At 51.6% G+C, this 10,927-nt stretch overlaps 1 protein-coding gene across 1 annotated transcript in view; it reads right to left on the reverse strand.

The window, feature by feature from the left end:
* Positions 1-4,138, reverse strand: part of DLGAP4 (discs, large (Drosophila) homolog-associated protein 4) — a 171,533-nt gene extending 167,395 nt beyond the window's left edge. The window contains exon 1 of the mRNA XM_011929110.1: positions 3,904-4,138. The gene's annotated coding sequence lies outside the window, so the exon portion shown is untranslated. The remainder of the gene's footprint in view (positions 1-3,903) is intronic.
* Between the last annotated feature and the right edge of the window lie 6,789 nt (positions 4,139-10,927).

Raw genomic sequence — 10,927 nt, forward strand, 5'->3', positions numbered from 1 at the left:
CTTTCTGCACGCACAGGATACAAGGCAATGGAGCCTGGCAGAGCAACTCCACTACCCACTGTCTGTGTGGACTTAGGCCTCAGTCCCCTCATCTGTAAAATGGGGCCAATACTGCTAATCTCACAAGGTTGTTCTGAAGATTAAAGAAGGTAACAAATGTGTTTAGCACATAATAGGTCCTCAGAAAATTGCAGTTTGGCGCCCCCCATCCAGTGAGTTCACAGGTGGGTCTGACCCTGTCTCACCTGGATGGCATTTTTTACCTTTAAAAATTTTTAATGTTATTTGTTTATTTATTTATTTAGAGACAAGGTCTTGCTCTGTTGCCCAGGCTAAGGTACAGTGGCATGATTATACCTCATTGCAGCCTCAAACTTTTGGGCTCAAGTTATCCTCCCACCTCAGCCTCCTGAGTAGCTGGGACTACCGGCACATATCACTATGCCTGGCTAATTTTAAAAAAATTTTTTTGGAGAAGGGGGTCTTGCTGTGTTGCCCAGGCTGGTCTTGAACTCTTGGCCTCAAGCCATTCTCCCACCTCACTCTTTTATTACTTCAGATGAGACTTGAGTATGCCTTGGCCTTCTCCCTGGGCCTGTCCCTAGGAATGTCCCACTCCTATCCTTTAAAACATTTTTTTTTTTTTTTTTTTGAGACAGGGTCTCACTCTGTCACCCAGGCTAGAGTGCAGTTGTGCAATCTCGGCTCACCATAACCTCTGCCTCCTGGGCTTGAGTGATCTTCCCACTTCAGCCTCCCAAGTAGCTGGGACTGCAGGTATGTGCCACCACACTCAGCTATTTAATTTTTTTTTTTTTTTAAGAGATGAGGTTTCACTATACTGCCCAGGTTGATCTTGAACTCCTGGGCTCAAGCAGTCTTCCTGCCTCAGCCTCCCAAAGTGCTGGGATTACAGGTATGAGCCACTGCGCCCAGCTCTTTGACACTTGTTAAACAGCTAAATGCTCTGCTCTGTCCCCGTGGAGACTCCCAGGCCCCTCATCTGCTGCCTACAACTGCACACACCTGCCTGGCCTCCCAAGCCTTAAAAATACCAGAAGCACAGACATGTCTGAGGAACAAATGGAGGAATCCCCGACCCTTTGCAGGGAACTTCCTGGACCCTGATCCTTGCACATGAAGCTTAAATCAGTGTGTCTGGTTTCTCATCAAACCTCCTCCACTCTTTGGCAGCATGACAAGTAGCTTTACCTCTCCAAGCCTCACTGTCCTCCTCTGTAAAATGGGCAGAATAAAAGAATCCAGGAGGATTCAAGAAGATAAAAAATGCTTAGCAAACAGCCTGTTAGCAAGTGCTCAATAAACGTTAGCTATTATTGTTACAATTTTTTTTTAGCCTGTTTACGGTGATATGTAATATAGACAGTAAAGTGCACCAAACAAAAATGTTTACTGCAATAAAATATCAGAAGGAAATAGTCATGTAACCACCACCCAGGTCACTGCTGGCCCCTCAGAAACCCCCTGAGGTTCCCTTCCCAATCTTTTGCCTTCTTTTCTCCGCTAAGGTAATCCTTGTCCAGGCTTTATGGTGCCATTATTATTATTATTATTACTATTATTATTATTTGAGACAGAGTCTGGCTCTGTTGGCCAGGCTGGAGTGCAGTGGCACGATCTCGGCTATTGCAACCTCCGTCTCCTGGACTCAAGCAATTCTCCTGCCTCAGCCTCCCAAGTAGCTGGGATTACAGGAGCCTGCCACCACACCTGGCTAATTTTTGTATTTTTAGTGGAGATGGGGTTTCACCATGTTGGCCAGGGTGGTCTCAAATTCCTGACCTCAGGTAATCCACCCACCTCGGCCTCCCAAAGTGCTGGGATTACAGGCCTGAGCCACTGTGCCCAGCAACCATTACTATATTAATAAGTGGATGAAAAAATAAATAAATGACTGTGTGGCCACTCTGCTGTGATCCAACCAGGTCCCTCAGTCTCAGGACCTAGCACTCCTGGCTGCCTCTGCCCTGGGGACACCTCATCCCATTTTCCAGCTCCGGCTTCAGCTGTTCTTTAAATAACCAGCTTGTTAGCAAAATAGCAGCAGTAACACCTCCCTCGCTGACGCCCGGGCCTCCATCTTTCCACACGATGCTGACGGCTGCTCACCCAGCTCGTGCCAAGGAATCCCGTTCTCCGTCACTGGGCCACACACGCCAGGGGCTGTCTGCTCAGCTGCGTTCTCAGAGCCTGGCCCGGGGGGTGGAGGTGGGCACTGGATGGCAGTAATTTTCAGGAAGTACTGGGCTGATAACAGATGAGCCCTCACCCCCAAGTCCCTGCCTTAGTCTCCCCATCCACAGGGTTAGGGGGGAGTTCAACTGAAATAATGAAAAACGCAAAGCATTTAGTGCGATGCCAAACACATAGTAATTGCTCAAGAAATGCTTGCTGTTATTCAGCCGGCCCTCATTACACATTTAGTCCCTGGAGAGGCCCTTGCATTCCTTGAGCACAATAAGGAGTGTTTGCAAATGATTAAATCCCACAGACACAGCTCTCAGACCAAGCTGTCCTTATCACCTTTCCTGCACCAGCTTCTCAGCCAAAAGCAATGACTATTTGTAGCCGCAACAACAGACTAGGAGCTGGGTCGGGGGAGATGGGTTGGGGGGCGGCTAATTAATGGGGCCCTTTTCATGGTTAGTCATAATAAGGCTGGCACCACCCCAGTGGGCAGCTCCTTGTTCTCATAGAAGCACTTCTACATACATTATCTACAGGGAACTTCATGGGTTAACAAAAATAAAACAAAAAGATCCCATTATATTTGCATATTATACATATTTACGAATCTTTTCCCTTCTCATAACCACCCCATCAGGGAAGTTGGGCAGGCTCTAGCAGATGAGAGAATCGAGGGGCTGGCCACCCTGCTGAGGGCGTGGGCTCACTGCAAGTCATCTGCGGCAGCAGGGACCGGCACTGGCCAAAAGGCAGGAGGCTCTTGGGCCCTGCTGGTGTCTGGGTGGAGGGAGGTGAGAGAGGCTTCCCTCCTTCTCTCCCTCTTCCCTTCCTTCCACAGCTATTTACTGGGTACCACTGTATGCCTGGCATGGGGCCAGCTGCTAGCTGGCCAGAGGGGAATGAAGTGGTTGTTCTTTGTCCTTGTAGAGCTAAGGCCAGAGAAAGAGGCAGATTTTTACCCCAGTGGCCTCATGTAGTGCTTCGTGGTGGCTGGGTGAGCCTGCGCGTAAGCCCCTTGACCTGGTTGAGCCTCTGTTTCTACATCTGTGAACTAGACTGTTATGCCAGCAGAGCCTTGGGAGGTGGAAGGTGAAGAAAAGATGTAAGCAGCATGGTGAAGCAGTGGCACTGTGGTTGCACCCCCAAACAGATGGTCAGAGACCAGGCGGGCCCAGCACCCCATCCCGATGGCAAGGTGGGAGCTGGAGGAGCATGGGAAGAACGGGCCAGAGGGGCAAGAATGCAGGGCCCCCCAAGATTCAAGAATTCTGATGGCCACCCCTCAAACCACCCTGAGGGCCCCAGAGGTTCCATGGCCTTCAGCACAGCTCGCAGCTCCCTTTCTGTCCTGAGCCTGTGTGCACCACCTGCTCCCACCTGCTTGGGTGTGGCAAGAGCTGGCCTTTGAGGTGGACAGAGCTGGGCTTGCTATGCACCCCAGGCAGGTGGCTTCCCCTCTCTGAGGCTGATTCCTCTGGAAAATGGGCGTGATCACCACACCCACCTCCTGGTTGTCGGGAGGACTGGCTAAGACAGGCCAGTTGAACTATAAATGGTGCCCAGACATATACAAACTCTCACTGAGGTCCCTCTGCCAGCATGTGGGTGCCAGTGGAAGTGAGGCTGGGCATTTCCCAACTGTGCCAAGCATGGGGGGCTGGTGAGGAGACCAGGCCTGCGGACGCAGTTACTTACCAACCAGGGAGCTATGAGCACAGGAAACACGGCAAGCTGTCGGGGCCCAGCAGGCATCAGCTCAGGCGCGGGCACTGGACCGAGGGCTGGCACACACATCCCTCTAGGTACTCGATCAGAGGTGCCGGCAGGAAGCAGCTTGGGACAGGGGCTCTGCCACCGCCCGGGAGTCACCAGGTCCAGGTCACACACAGGGCCCCAAGGTTCCTGGCAGAGGGGAGGCACGGGTGCCTGCAGGAATGGGGAGGAATGGTGATTAGGAAGTGCTGGAGGTAAGCCCTCCACCTGAGACCCTTGGACTGGCCCTGGGGACACGAGGGAAGGAGACAACATGGAACAGTGGTCATAGAAACCCAAGTGTTTGCACAACACTACATTTTCCAAAGCACCCTGGCATCCCAGTTCATGTGGGCACCCACATTGTTTTTTTAGAGGCAAATTTGCATGTCATGCATATTTATAATGCCTTTCCCACCACCCACAGAATCCCCACAGCAGCCAGGAAGCTGGGTTCCAAAGGCCCAAATCCTTCCCTGTCTTGCTTCTTCCTCCTTTTCCCCAGATGGGGGAAGCTGGGAAAGGGGCAGGAGTCATGCGGTCCTGAGTTCAAATCCCAGCTCAGCCTCTCACATGTGGGGTGACACCGGGGAGGCAGCTTCCCCTTTCTGAGCCTTAGTTTCCCCACCAGCCAAATGGGAACAAGAGCGCCTCCTCTGAAGGCTACTGTGAGGGCTGAGAAGACAGTGCAGGTGAAATATTTGGTGCATAATATGTGCCCAATAAGCCCAACAAAGGCACTTCTAAGAGGCCCTTCACTGCATCGCATCACCACCTCCATGTAGCACATCTCGTGTGAGAGCACAGGGAAGCCAGGTGTCCCTCTCCACCCACTTCCCCTGAACAGGTGTCACTGCTCCTGCCTGGATCTGTAAATCAGCAGGAACCAGGCTGGGCACAGTGGCTCACGCCTGTAATCCCAGCACTTTGGAAGGCTGAGGTGGGTGGATCACTTGAGGTCAGGAGTTTGAGACCAGTCTGGCCAACATGGTAAAAACCCATCTCTACTAAAAATACAAAAATTAGCCGGGTGTGGTGGCACACGCCTGTAATCCCAGCTACTCAGGAGGCTGAGGCAGGAGAATCACTTGAACCTGGGAGGTGGAGGTTGCAGTGAGCCGAGATGGTGTCACTGCACTCCAGCCTGGGCGACAGAGTAAGACTCCATCTCAAAAAAACCAAAACCAAAAACAACCCACGAATCAGCAGGAACCAGTCCTCCAGGCAGAAGAAAAAGGCCCCTCTATTCTACACCCTCTCCCAGAAGCCTTTTGGCTGCCCTGGGGGCCTCAGTGGAACACCCTCCCCCTAGCCTCCACCCTCTCCCCTCCCATTTTACAGGTCAAGAAACAGACACAGAGGAAGCCGAGCTGGCGTGGGGACACAGAATCCGAGTGGTAGGACGGCATTTGAACTCAGGCTTTCCACATCTGAGCCCTGGGAGGAGAGGTCCAGGTCTAGGAGGCCCTCGGATAGGAGGAATGAGGAGAAAGGGGAAGTCGCTGGTGGGGGAGGCTCACCTTTCTCCCCTCGCTATCTCAGGGCCCTGAAAGGCCTTGCCATCTCTCCTGAGCATCTGATCAAGAACCAAACCTCCAGCATCTACTCAGTGCCAAACCTGTAACAGGCTTTACCTCATTTCCTTTCTGCCACAGCCCTACAATGTCATCTCTGTTTTCCAAAGGAAGCATCCAAGGCACAGAGAGCTTCAACAACCCCACACCCAGGAAGAGGCAGGGCAGGGCCTCCAACCTAGGCACCTGACTCCAGGACAATGCAGCCTCCCCCAGGGAGAACGTCACCAAACCAAGAAAAACAGGCATAGCCACCTGAATAAAAGTGTTAAGGAGCAGGAAAAGAAAATACAAACTCCACTACATTCTGAGTCAGTAGACACAAATTCTCGAAGATGCATAAAATATTTCAAGATTCACCATAAGGGATGAAAATTTCCAGGGCGGGAAAGACCGGTGTTTGAGAAGATGCGTTCCTGACCGAGTTGTCACTTTTAGCCAAATTCACCCAGAGCCCAAAGCTGAAGGAAAAGAGGTGGCAACCAAGGGGGGCGGCCTGTGCACAGCACAGCAGGGTGTGCCAAGGCCCTGGCCTAGGAGCCTGAGGCCTCCTCAAATTCCCCACCTCTTCCTTGCTGACAGAACGGCAAGTCTCCTCCTTGATCCCCACTTCTTCTCCTTTATTGTTTGAGACAGAGTGTTACTCTATTGCCCAGACTAGAGTGCAGTGGTGCAATCATAGCTCACTGTAGCCTTGACCTTCTGGGCTCAAGCGACCCTCCTGCCTCAGCCTCCTGAGTAGCTGGGACTACAGGCATGCACCACCACACCTGTCTAATTTTTGTATTTTTTGCAGAGATGAAATGTCGCTATATTGCCCAGGCTGGTCTCAAACTCCTGGCCTCAAGTGATCCATCCGCCTCAGCCTTTCAAAGTTCTGGAATTACAGGCATGAGCCACTGTGTTTGGCCCCGCTTCTTTATAATGGTCGGGAAGCACCATTATACAGTCTCCTGGGTCCGGGCCGTCTGTGATGCTGTTAAAGATTCTGCAGCTTCCAATGTGGATGAACTTTGAAACGTGATGCTAAGTAGAAGAGGCCAGACACAGAATACAGCACATGGCATGATTCCATTTCAGTGAAATATCCAGAACAGGTGCCACTGCACAGATGGAAAGTAGATCTGGGCTGCCTCAGGCTTCCCGGTGTGGGGACAGGGACTGAGAGGAGGTGACAGCTAAGGAGTGTGGGGTTTCTTTTTGGAGGTAACGAAAATGATCAAAAATGGATTGTGGTAACAGATACACAACCCTGTAAATATACTAAAAGCCATTAACGATACACTTTAATGGGTGAGTTGTATGGTACATGAATTATATCTCAATTCTTTTTTTTTCTTTAGAGATGCAGTCTTGCTATGTTGCCCAGGCCTGGCCTCAAATTCTTGGGTTCAAGGGATCCTCCTGCCTCAGCCTCAGAAGTAGTTGGGACTACAGGCATGAGCCACCACATCAAGTTAGTTGTTTTTTTTTGAGACGGAGTCTCGCTCTGTCCCCCAGGCTGGAGTGCAGTGGCGTGATCTTGGCTCACTGAAAGCTCCACCTCCTGGGTTCATGCCACTTTCCTGCCTCAGCCTCCCAAGTAGCTGGGACTACAGGCGCCCACCACCACGTCCAGCTAATTTTTTACATTTTTTAGTAGAGACGGGGTTTCACTGTGTTAGCCAGGATGGTCTCGATCTCCTGACCTCATGATCCGCCCGCTTTGGCCTCCCAAAGTGCTGGGATTACAGGTGTGAGCCACCGCGCCCGGCCAGTTTTTTAACTGTTGTAGAGATGGGGGTGTCACTATGTTGCCCAGGCTGCTCTTGAACTCCTGGCCTCAAACGATCCTCTCACTTTGGCCTTCTGAATAGCTGGGACTACAGGCATGTACCACCATGCTCAGCTTCTATATCTCAATTAACACTTAAACAAAACAAAACAAAAGATTCTGCAACTTCCCAATGGGTAGTCATCCTCTGGGAACCTGTGGTCCCTTGTGGTCCTTGTATGTCATGTTCTCCTCCTCCAGGAAGCCCTCTCTGGCCCCGCAGCACCCTTCCCTCCTGCCTGTTACTGGCTCCTAGAGCTCCCTTGGCTTCTCACCACTGCTCATGCCGATGTAAGGTAACCATTGCCATGATCATTGGCTGACACGGCCTCCTCCATCAGCCTGGCACACAGGAGGTGCTCCAGAAATGTTTGTTGATTGAATAAATGAGATAAAATTCCAAACCTTAGGATGCACATATGGCTTCTGGCCCTGGCTCTATCACCTTCCAGCTGAGAAACCCCGGGCAAATCATGGAACTGCTCAAGTCTTAATCCCTACCTCCGGGTAGCCAGGGATTCAGAGGGAAATGGACATGGAAAGTTCTTTTTGAAGTGGCTCCTTCCACAGCTGTCCCCATCTCAGTCAATGGAATCCTGCCCTTCCAGCCACTCAGGCCCAAGCCAAACTTGAGGCCTCTCCCATCCTCCCCTCTCACACGCAAGCGGTCAGCAATGCCACTGGTCCCCCTTCACTCACCCTGCTGCCACCGCTGTGCACTGGGCCACCGTCACCTTGTGCCTGGATTATTCATGCCCTCTCTGGTGTCCTGTTTCTGACCTTGCCCCCAGCACAGAAGCCAGAGGAAATGGGTTAGGCCTTAAGTCAGAACTTGCCCCTCCTCAGCTCCACACTCCCCATGGCCTCACTACACCTTGAGTAAAAGCTAACAGCCCTGCAGACACCACAGGCAGCCCTGTGCCACCTCTGATTCCCTCCTCCACCTGCTCCTTTTGCCCTAGCTATGCTGGCCTTTGGGCTGGTCCTCCAATATACCAGGCACGTGCCTAACTCAGGGCCTTTGCACGTGCTCTTGCTCTGCCTGCAATGTTGATTGATTCTGTTCAGATGTCTGTGAACTTTACCCCCTCCCTTCCTTCAGAATCTTTGCTGAGACCTGACCTTGCCAATGAGAGGGGGTTTGAGCCCAGCAGGAGGACTCAAAAGTATGAACTCCAGGTAAAAATCCAGGCTCTGCCAGTTACGTGGCTGCATGACCTTGGGCAAATATCTTCTGTGCAACTCAGCTGCTCATCTCTAATGTGGGGGTAGTTATAGCGCTTTCTTCATATGGTGGTTGTAGGGCTCAAATGAATTCAGCGAGTGTAACCTGTGTGTCTGCTACACTCCCCAGCCCTCCACAGCACATTCCCTAGGCCTGTCCCTGCCTGCTTTCCTGTTTTTCTCAGCCCATATCATTATACAACAGGCTATGTAATTGCATAATTTATCCTGATCATTGCGTGCTCCTCTCACTAAAGTTGTCAGTCCCAAAGGTTAGAGGGTTCTGTCTGTTTCGTTGCCACATGCTGTACCCGGCATGTGGAGGTGCTCCGTGAATACTTCATTCAACAAATATTTTCAATACTGGGGATATTTCTTGACCAATTGTCATGAGCTCTGGGTTTTCCCTCCTTCTCCGTCGCAGATGTGACATTTCTCTCTCCAGTCCAGCTCACACCTCTGAGCTCCAAATTCCTACAGCAGCTCTGCCGGCCATCTTGTGGACAGACACTGTGTACTCAATGTGTCCAGGGCCCAGTCTGTGACCTTCCCTGGAGACCATGCCCTCATCCCAGTATCATCTGATCTGGTCACCCTCAGGTGACCAAGAAGCCAGGGGGCTTCTATCCCTCCTCCTCCTCCTCTTTCACACACCCAGAAGTGAAGCCCAAGACTACGTCCTTTTTTTCTTTTTTCTTTTTTTGAGACAGAGTCTCACTCTGTCGCCCGGGCTGGAGTGCAGGGCGCGATCTCGGCTCACTGCAACCTCCACCCCCCAGGTTCAAGCAATTTATTGTGTCTCAGGCTCCCAAGTAGCTAATTTCTGTATTTTTTGTAGAGATGGGGTTTCATCATGTTGGCCAGGCTGGTCTTGAACTCCTGACCTCAGGTGATCTGCCCGCCTTAGTCTCCCAAAGTGCTGGAATTACAGGTGTGAGCCACCATGGCTGGAAATGTCCTATCTTTTTTTTTTTTTTTTTTGAGACAGAGTCCCTCTGTGTCATCTAGGCTAGAGTGCAGGGGCGCGATCTCGGCTCACTGCAACCTCTGCCTCCTGGGTTCAAGCGTTTCTCCTGTCTTAGCCTCCCGAGTAGCTGGGACTACAGACATGCACCACCATGCCCCGCTAATCATTTTTTTGTGTTTTTGGTAAAGACGGGGTTTCATCATGTTGTCCAGGCTGGTCTCGAACTCCTGACCTTAAGTGCTCCACCTGCCTCAGCCTTCCAAAGTGTTGGCATTACAGGCATGAGCCACCATGCCAGGCCATGTCCTATCTTTTTAAAAAACCTCCTACACATCCCTCAAAACCCCTCCCCTTGATCCCCCAGAGTCGCCCCCATCCAGACCAGTACCATCTCTCGTTCGGACACTGCATGAGCTTCCTCCCTAGGTGCCCGGCTGCCTCCCTGGCCCGTCTTCTCTGCAGCAGCAAGAAGGATCTTTTCAAAACGCATGTGGAACCAATGAACGCCTCACTCTGCAAGCCTGAAAAGCCAAAATCCTTGCTGACTCAAAAAACAAACCAAACAAAGCTTTTCAAAAGAATTCGACTCAGGGCTCCTCAAATCATGAATGGTCTCCCAAACCTTGCCACCCCAGGCCCAGTTAAAATGGTATTTGTTGTACAAAAATTTAATTTACAAAACAGATTTACACAGAACCTTTTAGCTCAATAAATATTTGTAAAGTTAAACTGAAATGGAAAAATAATTTTTTAAAAATAGCACTGACGGAGTTCCCTCATGCCCTGGGGGCTTCTTACACCCCCAGCGCCTTGTTTCTCCTCTCCACAAGCCTCTTCTGTTGCTCTGACACTCCTGGCTTTTCTATCTGGGGGACTATAATTCTTCCCCCTCCCCTGCGGGCTCTGAGATGTGGCTGTTCCTCTGTCCTGAGTCCTTCTCACCCTATGCCCAGCCCCCAGGTGGTGACGCCATTGGCCCCCACGACTCAAATCACCACCCATACTGACCTCCTGAGTCTCTCTGTGTAGCCCGACGTCGCCTCTGAACCTGAGGCTCATCCCCCCAGCGGCCTCCTAAACCCCTGGCCCATCACACCCCCATGTCCAAAATGGACCTCATCCCCTTCTCCCCTAAACCCATCCCACCCTGATGACACCATGATCCACTCAAGTCCCCAAGCTAGAAAATTGGCATCACCCTAGACCCCTCCCTGCCCCCATCCCTCCCCATGCCCTGCCCCCCATGCTCTGCTCAGGCCCCATCCTGCTGAGGGCACTGCAACACATGCCACCCACCCACTCCTCCGCCAGTTTGTCCACCCGCCCCTTGGTTCACCCTTCATCCACTCCCCCCACTCTTCCAGCTACTCATCACCCACTCACCAAACC

This window comes from Colobus angolensis, unplaced genomic scaffold (assembly GCF_000951035.1).
Source record: "Colobus angolensis palliatus isolate OR3802 unplaced genomic scaffold, Cang.pa_1.0 Scaffold8, whole genome shotgun sequence".
Taxonomy (NCBI): Eukaryota; Metazoa; Chordata; class Mammalia; order Primates; family Cercopithecidae; genus Colobus; species Colobus angolensis.